Source organism: Erithacus rubecula (genome assembly GCF_903797595.1).
Source record: "Erithacus rubecula genome assembly, chromosome: 3".
Lineage (NCBI taxonomy): Eukaryota > Metazoa > Chordata > Aves > Passeriformes > Muscicapidae > Erithacus > Erithacus rubecula.
Genome location: NC_136689.1, coordinates 111,243,580 through 111,259,123, shown reverse-complemented (window position 1 = coordinate 111,259,123; position 15,544 = coordinate 111,243,580). Strand labels below are relative to the sequence as shown.

The following is a 15,544-nucleotide window of genomic DNA, read 5'->3' as shown; positions in this document are numbered from 1 at the left end:
CAGTGCCAGGTCTTTCACAGCCCAAAAGCAGAGACCCTTAGACTTAGTCTGACTGGGAACAGACATAAGACATTTATTCTAGTAATTTCCATTTGGCACCCTATCTTTCTCCCATGCATATCTAAACTAAACAACTAAAACAAGAGCTGCTAATTTTAGAGGCATCAAGCATTTTTTCATACAGTCTGGTCCTTACAACATCATAGTCAAATTCTCTTCTCCTTCTCTTTTTATTTCCCCCCCCCCCTTCATCTTAAATTTCTTCATCCTCTAGCTTTTGGCAGCTCACATGCTATCCCTGCAGTTTCTGCTCTCCAACAATCAATCCCCTCCTTTCCTTCATTCCTTTTAGGTTTTCTGGTAACTTGCAGTATCTTATTCTCACAGCAAGGTCCACAGCCCCACTTGGCAAGCTTTTCCTCCTCCTTAAAATGCAGTTTCCAAGCAGCTATTGTACCTTCCACTTAAGAGAGTCCAAGCTTTTTTTTTTTTTCCCCTTTTTTTAATTTAAGCCTCCAACTCATACAGGCCCTTAGCTCCATGGACAGCACAAACTAGTTCTTCTAACTCCTCAGATCTTGCCCTACAAAATAAAGCTTCCATGAAAGAAATACACTTTGTACTCAGTTTAATTCAAAATTATTAAATTGTGGCTGATCAACACATGTGCTTAAGGCATTATGGGAGCCGTAATCTAGCAGCAGAAAACAAGACATGCTGTCAGCCAGTGAGAGACCAGAGATGATCCAGAATTTAAAGATACACCCTCTAGTTCTGGCCAGGCTGCAAACATAAACCTTCATTACTCTGCATTCCACTACAATTAATGGCCAAAATCTACCCTAAGATAACTCAGTGTTTTGACTTCTCTAGTCAGCACTGGGAAACACACTTACAAATGCATATTAGAGAAACACCTTCCCTTTACACACTAGCACACTATCCAAAATGAGCTCTGTAGCTCCAAGCAACCAAAACATGTTTGCAAAGTTGCATCCTATAATTTGACTCGGTTTCACCTCAGTAAATCAACCTTAGATGTCCAGATTTTGAAACAGAAGCACAAACCTTTCACAGCCATCTCTCATCCAGCAGAAGACTGCACCTATATTAAGTGCAGCAACAGCTGGATCTTCAGCATGGTCACCACAAGCCTAAGAGGGGCAGAGAAAGAGGGTGCAGGTGCCCAACTGGTACAACACAACACAGAGAGAGCCTCTGTAGCAAAGTGACAGTGCATGATGTTCACACGAATCTGGAGATGTCTCCCCTTAGCTTTAGCTAGTGATACAATTTGCTTAACACGGATGCATTGGCACGAGGGCAGTCCAGGCCTTCTGTGCAGCAGAATGAACTTGCTGGCACAGGCTATCAGTCCCATCGAGGCAGTAAATCACACTTACCACCACATTCCTGGTATGCCTGCACCTACAGGGCAGCACACAGGCACCTGCCACCTGCCTGCTGCCTCCTGAAACCCAGAGGGAAAACTCAGTCCTGCAGCATGAAACAGCAGCTGGCATGCTAAGTTGCTAACCCAGAAGAAATGGGGGCCCTGAGAGGGCACACAGCTCTGTCAGCTCCAGCAGCCCCACACCACGGTGAGGGCTGCCCACCAGCCATGAAGGATTGACAGAGGTCTCTGCATCCACCTCCCCTGCCACCAATACCATCCTGTTCATCTCCCCATGGAGCACCTCAGGCTGCTGGTGCCTCCTGCTCTCGTGACCAGTCTCACCAGTTTAAGCCAAGCCTTTCCAGCAGTGGGCTGGGTGCTCTGCCACACTCCAAACTGGGGAGCATGGCACTGGACACCTTGAAAAAGCAAGTCATTGTTAGCCATGCACAAAGCAGTAGCATCTTACCTTTCACTCCAGAAGTGCTTAAAAGTGTTTTATCCCGTGAAGGCCAAGTCAGTTGAGTGCACATGTGGTATGGATTACACTGACCCTTTTAGAGCTCCCAACATTTTGAAGTAAGTAGGACACCTAACATTAGATGCCATAAAGTTGCATACCTCCGGAACACCACACACCAAGATCTGCCAGTGGGCTTTAAGGCACAGCTAAGGAATAGTTGCTTTATACAGCGTGGTTCTCACAGCACACGTGAAATAATTTATAAATGCCAAGTCTGACCCTGTACCACACTAAATCAATACAGGCATTTTACAAAAAATGCCTCTATTGGATGAACTGAAGTGACCTTTGCAAAGCCACCCAACAAATCAGCAACAGATTTACAAACAGTACAAGTATTTAGTACAGTTCAGTAGAGCTGAGTGATAAAAAAGGTCTATATTAAAGATAAAAGTTGTTCTGATGTCTACAAAAATGCAACAACATCATCATTGCAAGCACAAAGAACATGTTTCATCCTTAAATATCTGAGTATCTGGAGACTTTAAACATGAGGAGCAATCAACATGCAAAGAATCACGAAATTCGGGCTTAAAAAGTTAACACTACGATTCACTGGAGATGTTAATCTGCCAATGCCAAATCTCTGCAAGTTTCGACCTTCTTCTCTGCACTATCAGCTGCCATAGGTATCGGACCCTAAGACACAAATAATCCCATTGCTTTCCCTCCTTTGCACAGATGCCTGTCTGAGCGAAGGAAAGAGGACGAGCAGGAAAAAAACCCAACAGCCCCGTTCCCTCGGCCAGCTGAAGTTTTCTGAGGTCAGAGCAGCACTCGGAGAGGAGAGCAGGCCCCTTGGCAGGCGGTGCTGTGACAGACGCGGGGCAGACCAGGGCAGGCAGCCATGTGCTCAGCCCCGCATCCCCCCGAAAGCGCATCCCGGGAGGAAGTTCTCACCACGCACCGACTCGGGGAGTAACTCGGAGGAGACCAGCAGCTATCGCTTCCAGCGGCTTTCTCCTGGGCCATATGTTTTCCCCTGCCATTTAGCGAGGCAATTCAGAGGAGCCAAACCGCCCTACCCGCCCCGCCGCGCACCCGCTGGCGGGCTGGGGGCTGGAGCCGCCGCCCCGGCGCGGGGGGCGAAGCCGGCTGGGCCGGTGGGGCACCGCCCGCGGCACCGCGCTGCGAACCGCCGGCAGCCCCCGCCCGCCGACCCCCGGCAGCGTGGCTGGGCAGGGCTGGGCAGGGCAGGGCGGCTCCTGCTGCAGCCCCCGGCGGGCTCGCCCTCTCCCGGCCCCGTGCAGCCCCTCCGCCCGACACCCGCCGGGCTGGCAGTGCAGTGGGGGGTCCCGCCCGCCCCCGCTCCCGGGGCCGCCCCCAGCCCGCGGGACCGAGCCGCGGGACGGAGCCGCGTCCAGCCCGGAGCGGCGCCGCGTTCAGCCCTTACCGTGCTGGGCAGCGCGGGCGGGAGCGCCCGCAGAGCGGCGAGCGAAGCCGCGGAGGAGCCCGAGGAGCCGGGGCCGAGCCGCCGCCGCCGCGAGCAGAAGGCGGAGGGGCGGGGGATCGGCGGAGGGAGGAGACGGGGGCGGGCCGGGCCGAGCAGCCGCCCGCCCGCCGCGCAGCCGGCGCTTCCTCCCGGCGCCGAGCCGGGCCGGGCTGGACCGGGATCAGTGGGGCGGGAGCTGGGCTCGCCCCTTCCCCGGCCCCTCCGCGCTAAGGGACCCGCCGTGCCGCCTTTGTTCGGCCGGGCGGCGCTGGCAGCGGCGGGCGCTGCTCCCACACGGAGATTCTCCTGCGGCGCTGGCGGGCGCGGAGCCGCTCCGCCGGAGTTAATTCGGGTCTGTGATGAAAACTCCTCCACCTGTGCCAAACGCGGCTCGGCACCCGGCACTGAAGGCAGCCTACGCGCCGTGCTTCAGCTGCCTGTTTATGCCTCGGGAGCTGACTGGTGACTCCTGTTAAATTAAGGGTGGGTTTTTTATTGCTCAGGGTAGATGGTATCGCCAAGATTGGTATCTTGGTATTCTGTACTTGGCAGCAGCCAAGAAGCTTTGAAAAACTAATTTGAAATGCACCTTTGCCCCATTGTCTGTAGTAGGTCACAGATCTTTCAAACTCATTTGCCTATTGGTTTACGTGTCCAATTTAAGGTACCTTTCTCAAAGCTTTTTTTTTTTTTTTTTTTCTTTTTCACAGTACTATAGTGCTCATCCTATAAACCTTCTCCAAGCTTACCGATTTTGTCATTCAGTTCAGGTACCTGAGGTCAGCACATGTAGTCCAATCATGCCAGTTAAAACAGTGGAAGCGGGAGATTTCTCCTCATTCACATCTAACTTAAAATAATCTGATAGAAATACCCTTGTATCAGGCCTTCTCTGAATCATAGTTAGACTTTAGTGGTTTGCATAGAGGTGGAATGAACAGTCACTGAGGACTTTTAAGAAGGCAGCAACAAAACTTGACTACCCTAGAGTTGTAAAAACCAGGAATAAACTCTAAGCAGGCTCCTTTGAAAGGTCTTTTCACATAATGTTCATTAAGCCCTAGTAGCTAAAAGATCCCAGCTGGGAGCTCTCACTATGCAGAGTTCTGCTTCCCAGACTGAAAGGGATAGAGTAGAACACGGTTTTAGATGCTAAGCCAGCTCCTCAGGTTTAGTACTAGACCATGTTGCATTTTTGTGCTCCAAAGAAGCAGATTATTTATCAGATTCCCTAGCTATTAGCTAGAAGTTTTCTGCATGGTCCATGAGGTATGTGAGGAAGGAGGGGAACCTGTGGCATGTAAGCTCTTCCACGTTACCCACCTTCTGCTTCCTGCACGTGTTAGCATAGCTGCATCAGAAAAAGGGAATGAAAAGTATGTGAATTTGAATCTTTAATCCTGTAGCTGTGTTGTAGAGGAAATATTTTTTTTTGTTTTATCTTAAAATTTAAAAATTATGTGCTTGAGGGCAAAAAATCTGAAAATGTAAGAGTGCAGTAAGCATGAAGAAGCCTGCCTAAGACACCAGCCAGCCTTAAATAAAGCCAGTGTGCTAGAGGTGTAGGATACATCCTAGGTGTTACTGAGATCTGCTTGCTGCATTATGCACTAGAAGCCAACCATCAGCCCTTCAGCATGGGCAGAATGAAGCCTCTGCCACAATGGCATAGACATTTTTCACATAGTCAATCCACAGGCATCCCAGCTCTTCTGGCCAACTTTTACAGGATGTGTGCATTGTGCCCTTCACTCTTTAGGCTGAGTGTACATAGTAAGGGGAGGAGTAGGTAAATGCAACTGTCATGTGAAATTAGGTGGACCTGTTCTGGTCAGAAAATTTCCCAATTCCTAGTCAAAACAGAGGCTTATTGATAGCTTAACTTCAGATCAATGTACTGATGTTTCCTAAAGCCTAAGTGCATGTAACAGTTCTGTTGTGCCCTTTCTGACAAAACAAGAACTATGGAGTTGTTTCTTACACACTTATTTAAGTTTTTCACACCCAGGCATCAGATGATGGATAGCTTTATTAAATTATGCCATGTTGTGCAGCTGCTGCCTCTGAGAAGTATGGAATAATACAATTGATGCATGACATTTTAATATAGTTACTAAAATATGATCTTTGTCCTCACTGTCAAAACTAGTGACAGAAGCCTCAGACAGGACCAACCCACCTCCCTCTGCAAGACAAGCTGCAGCCTTGAGCTCATCATGGACACCCATGGCCTTTATCACGTGCCAGGTCCCTTTAATGAAACCAGCACCCTGGCCCTACAATGATGTTTAAGTGTACATCAAATGGTTATCCTCATACACAAATCTTTATGTTTTAAAATACTATAACCCCTGATTAATAAATCATACCTAAGACAAGAAACCAATTTTATAAACATCCATGTACCAGATTAAACTCACTCAAAATAAGGCTGCTAAATAGGAGTAAAAATTGTGCATAAGAAATTGTGTTGTCTGGAACTAAGTCAAGAACCCCTGGAAATGAACATAAAATTATCACATTCCAGACTGATTTCTTCTTTGTGCTTTCCAAGTAACAGATTCTTAAAAAATGCATTAATCCTCTCAGTCCATTTCATAACTTTCAAAAGATTTTTAGATAAAAAAAATTAAAACCACACCTATTGATCATAACTCTCTTCCTAAATCCATATTCTTATAAGACCAAGAATAAAGCATTTGTTGCTCTAATCAATAGGTTGACTCAGAAACAGCTGACACCACTTAAAATCGTTTTAATTAACGCAGGTGCTCAAGGTCCAGCTCTAATGCAGACAAGCTGTGTCCACCTTAAACAGAGCCTCGTTATTGTTCACGCTGCTTGAATCTGCCATTAAGAGTAAGTCTCCATCTCACAGCTGCTGCTGAACCTAAGGCCTGCTTGCATTCAAAGAGGATTTCAGTTCCAGTTTGGCACAGTATATGCTATTCACAAAGTCACCTGTAACTGTAAGAATGATTAAGAACAAAGCCACTCATTTTCCACTTGTTAGCTCAAAAATCCCTGCTGTGGAAAGTTTGGGGTTTTGATATGTCTTCCTTGTGTAGACTTATGTGTAATGCTCAAATACATTAAAAAATGCAGACTGCTGCCTGAATTACTGTAGCACTCAGACTGAATAAGCCACAGTAACTCAGGTACTGAGTGGTGCAGCTTTCCTAGCTGCCCCTACCCCTGTAAGGGTGTATGATATTTGTCCCTGTAAATATTCTCTCCAGTCTTCTGATCAGGAGCTGTGATCTGGGGTCAGTCTCAAGCTGAACTGACCAAGCTGCAGCAGCTAGCCCCTCACCAAGTATTTCAGTGTACTCAGCCTTGGTTAAATCCATTAGTGAGGCATGTGCACGATCTCTGATGGCCAGCCTGGTCTGCCTGCTCAGGCTGTGCAGCCGTCACCTCAGCTGTGCCTGCTGAGGTGGGAGTGAGGTGGCCAGACAAAACACTACTTTAGCCATCACAGCTGGATCAGCCCACGTCTGCACATTACTGAGTTGCATGTACACATTCAACAAAGCTCAGTGAGCAATATTTAACAAAAACATGGCTGAGTTCTCGAGTCGTCTATTTGCTCTGCAGAGCATTTATATAAGTTTCGCGAGTTTTTTATTTTGATCGTGAGCTTTGTAAGAAAATGTGTGAGCAACATGTTACTCAGGCTATAAATGGTGCAGGTATTTAGGAGTGCTGGGAAAAGTGTTTTCTCAGTATTGTTTGAAGCAGGGGGCTGATGACAAAGGAGAAGTGTTAGTCATGCTGACCCATTCTTCTGGTGCTCAGCAAGAGGGAGAAAAAAGCCAGAAGCCTCCCTCCTCCTGGCTTCATGAAGGTCTCAGCATTACTTGGAATCATATAATGGTTTATGTTGGAAGAGACCCTTTAGGTCATCCAGTTCCAGCCCCACTGCCACAAGCAGGAACACTTCCAGTAGACGAGGTTGCTCAGAGCCCAGTCCAACCTGGCATTGAAAATTTTCAGGGATAGGAACTTGTTTCAGTGTTTCACCACCCTCATAGTGAAAAATTTCTTCGTTATCTAATTTTAACCTACCCTCTTTCAATTTAAAGCCATTACACTTGTCCTATCTTTAGGACTGTTTATTTTCCAGGTTTGGAAGGTGTGTGCAGGTAACACCAGCCAAAATGAAGGAACTGAAAGATGTGAGGCCATGACTGTGTCACTTGACATCCTGCCTCAACCCATGCAAGCAGAGAAATAAAGACACGTCTGCTCCTGTTTCCTACATACACCTACTTAGAGAACACAGACCCATTAAAGCTGAGCCAGACATATCTTTTCTTTAATTAGCTGGTCCTTTTAAGAGTCCCAGGAAAATTGTTATAAGGAATACCATATGATTGCCCAAGAACAAATGAGATATGCTTTTAAACACCCTTTATTACTAACGTTGCATAAGCATTCCAACAATCAAATCTAACAGTTTGTTATCATAGTTGCAATCCCTTTGGCTTAGTAGCAGCAAGATGAATAGCATGTCATATCTCTTATCAGCAAATAGCTGCCTGCCTTTGTAAACAAAACTGTCAAGACTGATTCTCCATACACATTTGCATTTACACTCATTGGTTATGTGTCTTGTGGCATATTTAGTGTGGTGCCAAGGGAATGCTACCCTCACATCAGTTTTATATGTTACCAACATCTTAATATTGTCAAGGAACAGCTAGGTACCTTGCCAACTGGGGCTTGATTTCACCACTGTCTCCTACAGATCCCTGATGAAAAACCTTCTTGTTATCTAGTTTAGAAACATTCCATCCTAGCATGTAAATGAGAAATAAATGTGGTATCCTGGTATTCATCCTGCTCCGAAGAGCCCTGGGTCCTCATCCCAGCACCAGCATTTTACTTACTGCCTGGCCAGAAGGGATTCAATTGCTTGTCTCAGTTTAACTGGATGCAATATAATAATATCACTTACTTAGTGGTTGAGGAAAGTAAATTAGTTGTAATGTGTACTCTGTGCTCTAAGGATATAGACCAAAATACAAACTTATAGAATAAGTTCAAACCTGCTTCCCCCCCCCACCACACCCCTTGACATTTAATGTTTTTTGAATTTTATTTAATCTGCATAATAAATGCAGAGGGCAAAATTGATAGTCACTGACATTTTTTAAAGGGAGAATTTCCTTTTTGTGATCTTTATATGGAGAAACCTCTTACCATACCACTTTAACTATAATATATAATATATTAAAATACTGATAATAAAATTGCTGTAATTTTGTTGCTTTCACTTACAGAAGTAGCTCAATTTTTGTATGAAAGCAACTATCATGCTAGTTTTGACATTTTATGTAAATTATGTATAATAAAATAATGTCATTTCAACAGAGAACTCTAATTAGTTGCCAGTAACACAATATAGTCTTGTATAATTACAAATTTTGTGTGTGAAGAGAGCTGCCTTGTTCTCATTACAGGAACTAAAACCACAGAGCATCACATTTCTCAGTATTGTACCAGAGGAATGTAGGAACACACTCATGACCACATTGGGGAATGGCACTAACAAGAGAATCGGTAACAGATAGAAAATGTGATGACATAAACTGCTGATCATAATTCATCCATGCACAGAGCCCCCACCCTGCTGTGTGCTCACGTCAGCCTGCAGCACTCTGGCTGTTGCACAGCTCTCAAACACTGGGGCAGGGTTTCTTCTCTGCAGCTCATCAAGCCAGCATGGGAAGTGATGCTATCAGGGAAGTCTGGATCAGAAAGGGAGATGAGAAAGATCTAGCAGATCCTGTAGCACACAGCAAGCACTAGCAGAGAGTGACTCCAGGAGTCATTGCCTGCTGCATGGCTTTCTCCCTTAAATCCCCAGAGCTAGAAAATTTGAGTGGGGTCAAAATTGCTGAGTGTGGCTGAGTATCATTCAAGCCAGATGAGATGCAGTGTGGATGTTTGAGTGTGAATAAATCCAAAAGCATCAAGGTCTGATTTCAGGGTCTCTCCATTGTTTAAGTGTTGTGTGAGGTACAGAAATAGCTCAGAATAGCAGGAGGAAAATGGCAAAACAACACACCAAGTTCTCAAGAGCTAAACACGGTTTGGATTGGTAAATCATTAATCCAGAAAGTGTCTTTGAAAGAAAGCTCTACTTAGCATTTTTTAAAGATGTAGTTACTTGTTGTTTTCCTCAGAAAGAGGGTTACCCTTACAAGGATCTTGAGAACAGTTAAGGAAAAAAAAGGAGTCTTAAAAGATGAGCATGAACTGAGTTGTATGTAGAAATTAATAACTTGTTGTTCCAACAACTATGATATATCAAAATAAAGATTAATTAATCGTAATGTTTCTTTCATGGTATCTATTGTATCCATATGATTTTCTAAACATGAGGGCAATCTGCTTGTACTGAAGCACTTTGCAATTACAGTAACACAACAATGTGACAAGCAAAAATCTTAGCCAAAGTCTGAAATACAAGGCTAGCATATTAAACCTGTATGCCTTTACAATTGTGTGTGTTTTTTCTCCCCTTCAGTAAAGCTCTCTGCTCAAAGGAACAGATGCCTCTTTCTCCAGAACAGTTTCTGTTCTCCAGAACTTCATCTGCAAGAGTTGCTTCCCTGAACCAGCTCTTTCCCATTTTTTTTCCCAGTCTCTGTCAAAAGGGGTCTAGAAGACTGATGGTTTTAAGTTGCATGAGAGGTTTCACTTCTCCTTTGGCTTAGAGCTGACAGCAGTGCTCTCTCCCTAACTCTGCCCCCCAGCTGGTGTGGGATCCTACCAGGGCACAGGTTGAGTTGCATCAATGTCCCTCTGTGGTGTGGTGTCAGAGGAGGTTGGGGTTATTGGGGGTTAGTTCTGCAGAACATGAAACTACCCTACTTTCCAAGCCTTGCTTGCTCTTTCTCACTTGGCTTGAGCAGGCAGCACAGCAGGCAGCTCAGCGTGGCCTCGTACATTGTCTAACCCCAAATGTGCAATGCCTCCCTGGCACTCACCTGCAGTGCTCCCAGCAGAGCTGCAGCTGCTCCCAGGCCCTGCTGTGAAGAATGCATCCAATACCCCAGCAAAGGCAGATTGGGGAAAAAAAAGGAAAAAAAGTCAATCCATGTCATTGCATTGAAGCTGCTCAGAAAGAGCTTGCCACCCCCCAGAGTTATCAGTTCTTGCTGCTAGTAGGTATTTGATCATACTTATATTGTGTGTGGGGGTAGTGGCTGTGTCCCTTTCTATGCTGGCTATTCCAAGAGCTTCTTTTGACAGCTCAGACATGAAAAGATTTGTTATTTTTTGAAATGTAATGGTAGAGGTTTTATACTTTGGGCCAGAGTGTCAGTGGAGGCTCTTTGGTGATGTGTGCATTGGAAGTGACAAGCAGTGAATAACTGACATCAGGCATAAGTAATATTTGTAGTCTGACTTTGATATGTTATTCTTTAAAAAATCCAGTCTGTAAATACAGTCTACATTTGTTAACTTGAAAGGAAGGAAAGGGGATGAGTGCAAATACAGAGGAGAGAAATGAATAACCATGACAAGGAGAAAAAGCAAGCAGAAATAAGCTGATAAAGATAAAAAGGAGTGGGATTACTAAAAGAGAGAATATAGACATACAAATGGATCAAAACTCATATAAAATTTCTAAAAAGCAGGAGAAAAACTGAAGATGAAAGGAACCTCAGTTTAACAGATCAGAAGAAAAAAGAAAGTGTTTATAAACTCTAATCTGAATTTCTATATACAGCCAATAATAACTTCAGCACCCTATTAAATACTTGTGGTTTTTGTAAAACAGGTATGTGATGAAGCCCCATTGATTGTGAGACACTGGTTTGCAAGTAAAAAAGATCCTGTAAAGGTATTTAAAATATACAGCAGGATCAGGCAGAATGATGGGTATGTGTAGTGTAAAAGCAATTTGGATGGTGATGAAGTCACACAGTAAAACAAATATTATGATTAACCCCCATAAGAACAATGCAGTTTTTCAGCAACAAATTACTTACTCCAGGGAGGACATTTGAATGAGCTTGCGGGGTTCTTTCAGAGACTCCAGTGAAGGCCATGACTGTATTTTCATTCAGACTTTTTTTTTTTCTTTGATAATTATCTGTAGACTGGAAATGGCAGTGAAACCAAGAAGTTACAAGACAGTATGTACTTTTCCTGAGTTCTTTATTCAACAGTGCCAATTATTTTCTTCAAAAGCAGCAGCAGGTATAATCTAGCTGGGAACAAATCTCTGTAGTCATTGAAGTATCTTCCAAAAAGAAATATTTTACATCAGAAAAACAGAAGAGAGAGATATATGGGCTTTCCAGAACAGGTCAATGGCTGGAGCAGAGTATCAGCTCCCATGTGGTGGTGGTCTCATTACCACTCCCAAACAGTTTAACATAGAAGAGTTGTCAGATAAAACTTCATATCAGTCAGCACACTTTTTCAATTTACTGAATAGCAATAACAATAACAAGAAAAGTATGCAAATCTGCATGTTTAAAGAGCATGAATCATGGAAGAGACACATTCTATATCCACATTAAAAAAATAGCAACTACAGGACTTTAATATTGTATTAAAGAGGTGGAGCATCCACTGTCTTTTTTCTGTACTTGGCTGCTTGTAAGATTTATCTTGCAGCAGAAAAGCCATACATTAAGCTTTTACAAAGGGATGGAGCCAAGGCTGGGTATAGCAGGGTAGGGACTGCACTCAGCTCCACTTCCAGAGCAGCTGCAGGTGCTAAACAGCCACCAAATGTTTGCCTTTCCACAGCTGGGAACGGAGATGCCACATTTGAAAACATCCTTTCTGTGCTTCTGTTCCAGGAACTGAATAAATATTTGCTATTTCTTCATTTCACAGACCCTCTGAAAATGATATTGTAAAGTGTGTAAATTGTCAGGAAATCTTGGCTAGAAGGCACTACACAAAACTAGGTACATAGTACCTTATTATTTAATAGATTAACTAAAGGAGATATATATTGCTTACTTGATTGCTGAGTGCAGCAATGCAGGTATTTATTTCACACCAAACAGATATGTTGTAGATGTTTGTAAAAATGACAGTGTCTTCTAAATTTAACTTTAAAAGGGTGTGCTAAATAACTATAAAAGAGTGGGGTATTTTTATGAGGAAACAGCAGTTTACAAAAATATGGTGTAACATTATAGTACCATTACAGATTCTGAAAGTATAATTTGCAGCAAAAACTTGTCCATAACATTTTATTTATTATTTCAATAATTTATTTTAAAATTTTGACTTATTCTTTCTTCTCCAAAATTTCTAAAATTATTCCTGAATTCATTCCCAGTTGTTCAAATGGCAGATGTTTTATTAAAGGTACCATATACTGGGATATATCCTATTTTGCTCATCAGACATTTTTCAATATCAACAAGAGACTTTATGTGAATGAAATGATGGAAACTGTTGGTGCATGTGAAGAAAGATTGGGTTCTTGTGTTTTATATGCCATTAAAAGAATCCTGATACAATTCATAGCTGCAGGAAAACCACTGTGCAATATTTAATGGTATATTGTCACAAACTATATGTTGAATTTTGCTTGCAATCGTAAATCCTAATTTTACAGTATTAAATAAAGATAAAAAGCACAACCTGAGTTCAGAAACATGAAACATCCTTTTTCAGGTGTGCCTCCAATTTAGTTTGTGTTTAGTTCATGCTTTCAGTAATAGACTTTGACTACCACTCAAGCATTTTCCTGATTTTTGACCAGGTGTATGCAATATTCATAATCTATTAAAAAACATGGAGAGGACACTGTTAACCTTTAGGGAAATATTTATTTGTTGTTAATGCTGCAGATTTAAATTTAAGCATATATTCAAGATATACATTCAGCTTCAAATAGGTTCCGTTCTACATTAAATGAAGTTTCTTCAAAGATATGTAAAATAGTCAAGAAGGCTGCATACAGCTGATTTCATGAGCAACATAAATGAATATTCTTTTCTACTGGTTTTTCCAACTTTTATTTATTGTCTGCCTCAGTATACTGTAAAACCTTATTTGGTTTTGCAAAGGTGTTATTAATGTGTTTTATTCATAAAAGAAAGTGGCAAAGCCATGTTGCTAATCCTCTTGACTCTGTAATAAATAATTGCTTGTTTGCTGTACTCTAATATGTATTTTCAATAATGCAGAAGCAAGCTTAGGTCCTTAGGTAATAAAAATCTCCATATGAAACAACTGCTCTTTCACAAAAAAAAAAAAAAAAAAAAAAAAAAAAAAAAAGGGATCTCATCTCTCTAAAATCCCTTGCACTTTGAAAACTTCTGGGGCTTTCACGTATGAGGTTTGCAGGTGCCAAGTTGCTTCCTTTCATTGGGAAGGGAATGCACTCTGTGCACTGCTGTGCATGGTCATTAAACCAGCCAGGTACAACTTTACACAGAGTAAAGGAAAGTGAGAGTAATACAAGTTGTCCTTTGCCTTTTTGTTAAATTTGAAGTTGATTTGTAGCAACACCTACTTTCTTTTCCTGAAAGTAATTTAAATATGCCAGGCAGGAAAGATTGTGCAACTGTTGAGTATATTGTGCTTAGTCCCCTTCATAAGAAGTATGAAACACATTTTAATAGATTGATAATAAGCTAAGACTTCATATTTTTCTAAATTTAATTTTTTGTTGTTGTTGTTTTTATTTGATTATACATATGGAGTGTGTTAAACTCAATATATACCCTTGCTAAAATACCCGGTGTTCAAAATACAGTCTGAAGATAAAATTGCTTATGTCAGAATCCTATGTTATGCTACAAATTGCTACTGTTCATAAGAAATCTTGTATTATAAACAAATATCTTCCTAGGCCTCAGGTGACTTTTAATTAAAGCATGTATTCCTTTTGTGTATTCCCTCAAATTTCTTGCCAGGTGTTAATCTTGATATTTTGAAATATTTCATTTTCTAAAACTTCAAAGTATTTTGCAACATTGGCTGTCTAAGAATGCTTACTAGCTTTAAATATTCCATATTTTAAAATTTTATCTTTGTCTTTACATGTGCCACTAGTAGAGGGAGTGATGGAAACTCTCTCCACCTGAATTAAGTCCAATCATAAGGAGGTGCTAAATCTCCCTTGACCAAAATGGGCCAGAGAGTACATTTTCCTGCACAAGTCCAGGTCTGCCTTGGAGGATCACTTGAGTTTTTCTTGAAGGAAGGAACAGAACAAACATCTCTAGGAGCACAGTGAATCAGATATGAACTGACTCTGCCCTCAAGAGAGTCACATTCAATAATTACCAGCAAGATTTCTAATGCTAAGAAGACTTTACAGTTGAAACTCCTGTCATTTTGCATTTTACCCCGGGAACATCTGCATGTTGCAATATGGATGTAACAGTTTCTACCTCTTTAGTCAACTCTGCTAGAAACACTGTAGATACTTTGATTTCCTCTTGTTTCCTCTCTCAAGTGTGGCTCTTAAGAAAACCCTGGAGGAGCTTCCCCCATTCCCCCATCAGCTGAGCACACCTGCAGGGGCTCAGCCTGGGTCCTCAAGAGTCTGCTTGCACCAGCCCTTCGTGATTCATGGTGTGCTTGAGCAAAGTGGCCCTGCAGAGCCAGCTGCTGGCCCCACCACAGACCTTATTGCTGTGGCACCCCACAACAAAGGAAAGCAATGGGAGGGGAAAAAGGGTTTTGAGCCACCTTTCCTCTGTAGAGGTATTGGGAAAGTTATACCTGTGGCTAGGGTAAGAGAAACCACCAGAACAATACATTTTCCTTCTGAAAAATCACATTTGTATCATGGCAGAAAAATCAGAGAATGGGAGAAGTTCTCAATTGTGTATCTTTTCTCCATAAGGAATTTATTATCTTTCTAAGCTTGAAGAATTTTTTTTTTCCCCAGAAATTTCCATGTAAACCCAAGTCTTACCAACTTCTTGGTGCTTAAGGAGACTACATAATAAATCTTTTACTTGGGGATGAAAAAAAAATAGTTATTAGGAGATATGCATCTGAGTAACACAACAACTTCTGAAAAATTTACCATGAAACAAAGAATATATATTTATGAGTTTAGTTCAGTTCTCTTAACATACCATAGTTCTCCTGGGATAGCATAAGAAATATGAATGCCATAAGGTTGTAAACAACAGAAACTGCAATTACTGTAGAACTTAATAAATTCTTCATATATGTGTTTACTTCC

At 42.3% G+C, this 15,544-nt stretch overlaps 1 protein-coding gene across 2 annotated transcripts in view; it reads right to left on the bottom strand.

Moving 5' to 3' along the window:
- FAM110B (family with sequence similarity 110 member B) overlaps nucleotides 1–3,431 on the bottom strand; it is a 107,898-nt gene extending 104,467 nt beyond the window's left edge. For both annotated transcript variants that reach the window (XM_079301547.1, XM_079301548.1), the window contains exon 1: nucleotides 3,313–3,431. The gene's annotated coding sequence lies outside the window, so the exon portion shown is untranslated. The remainder of the gene's footprint in view (nucleotides 1–3,312) is intronic.
- Between the last annotated feature and the right edge of the window lie 12,113 nt (nucleotides 3,432–15,544).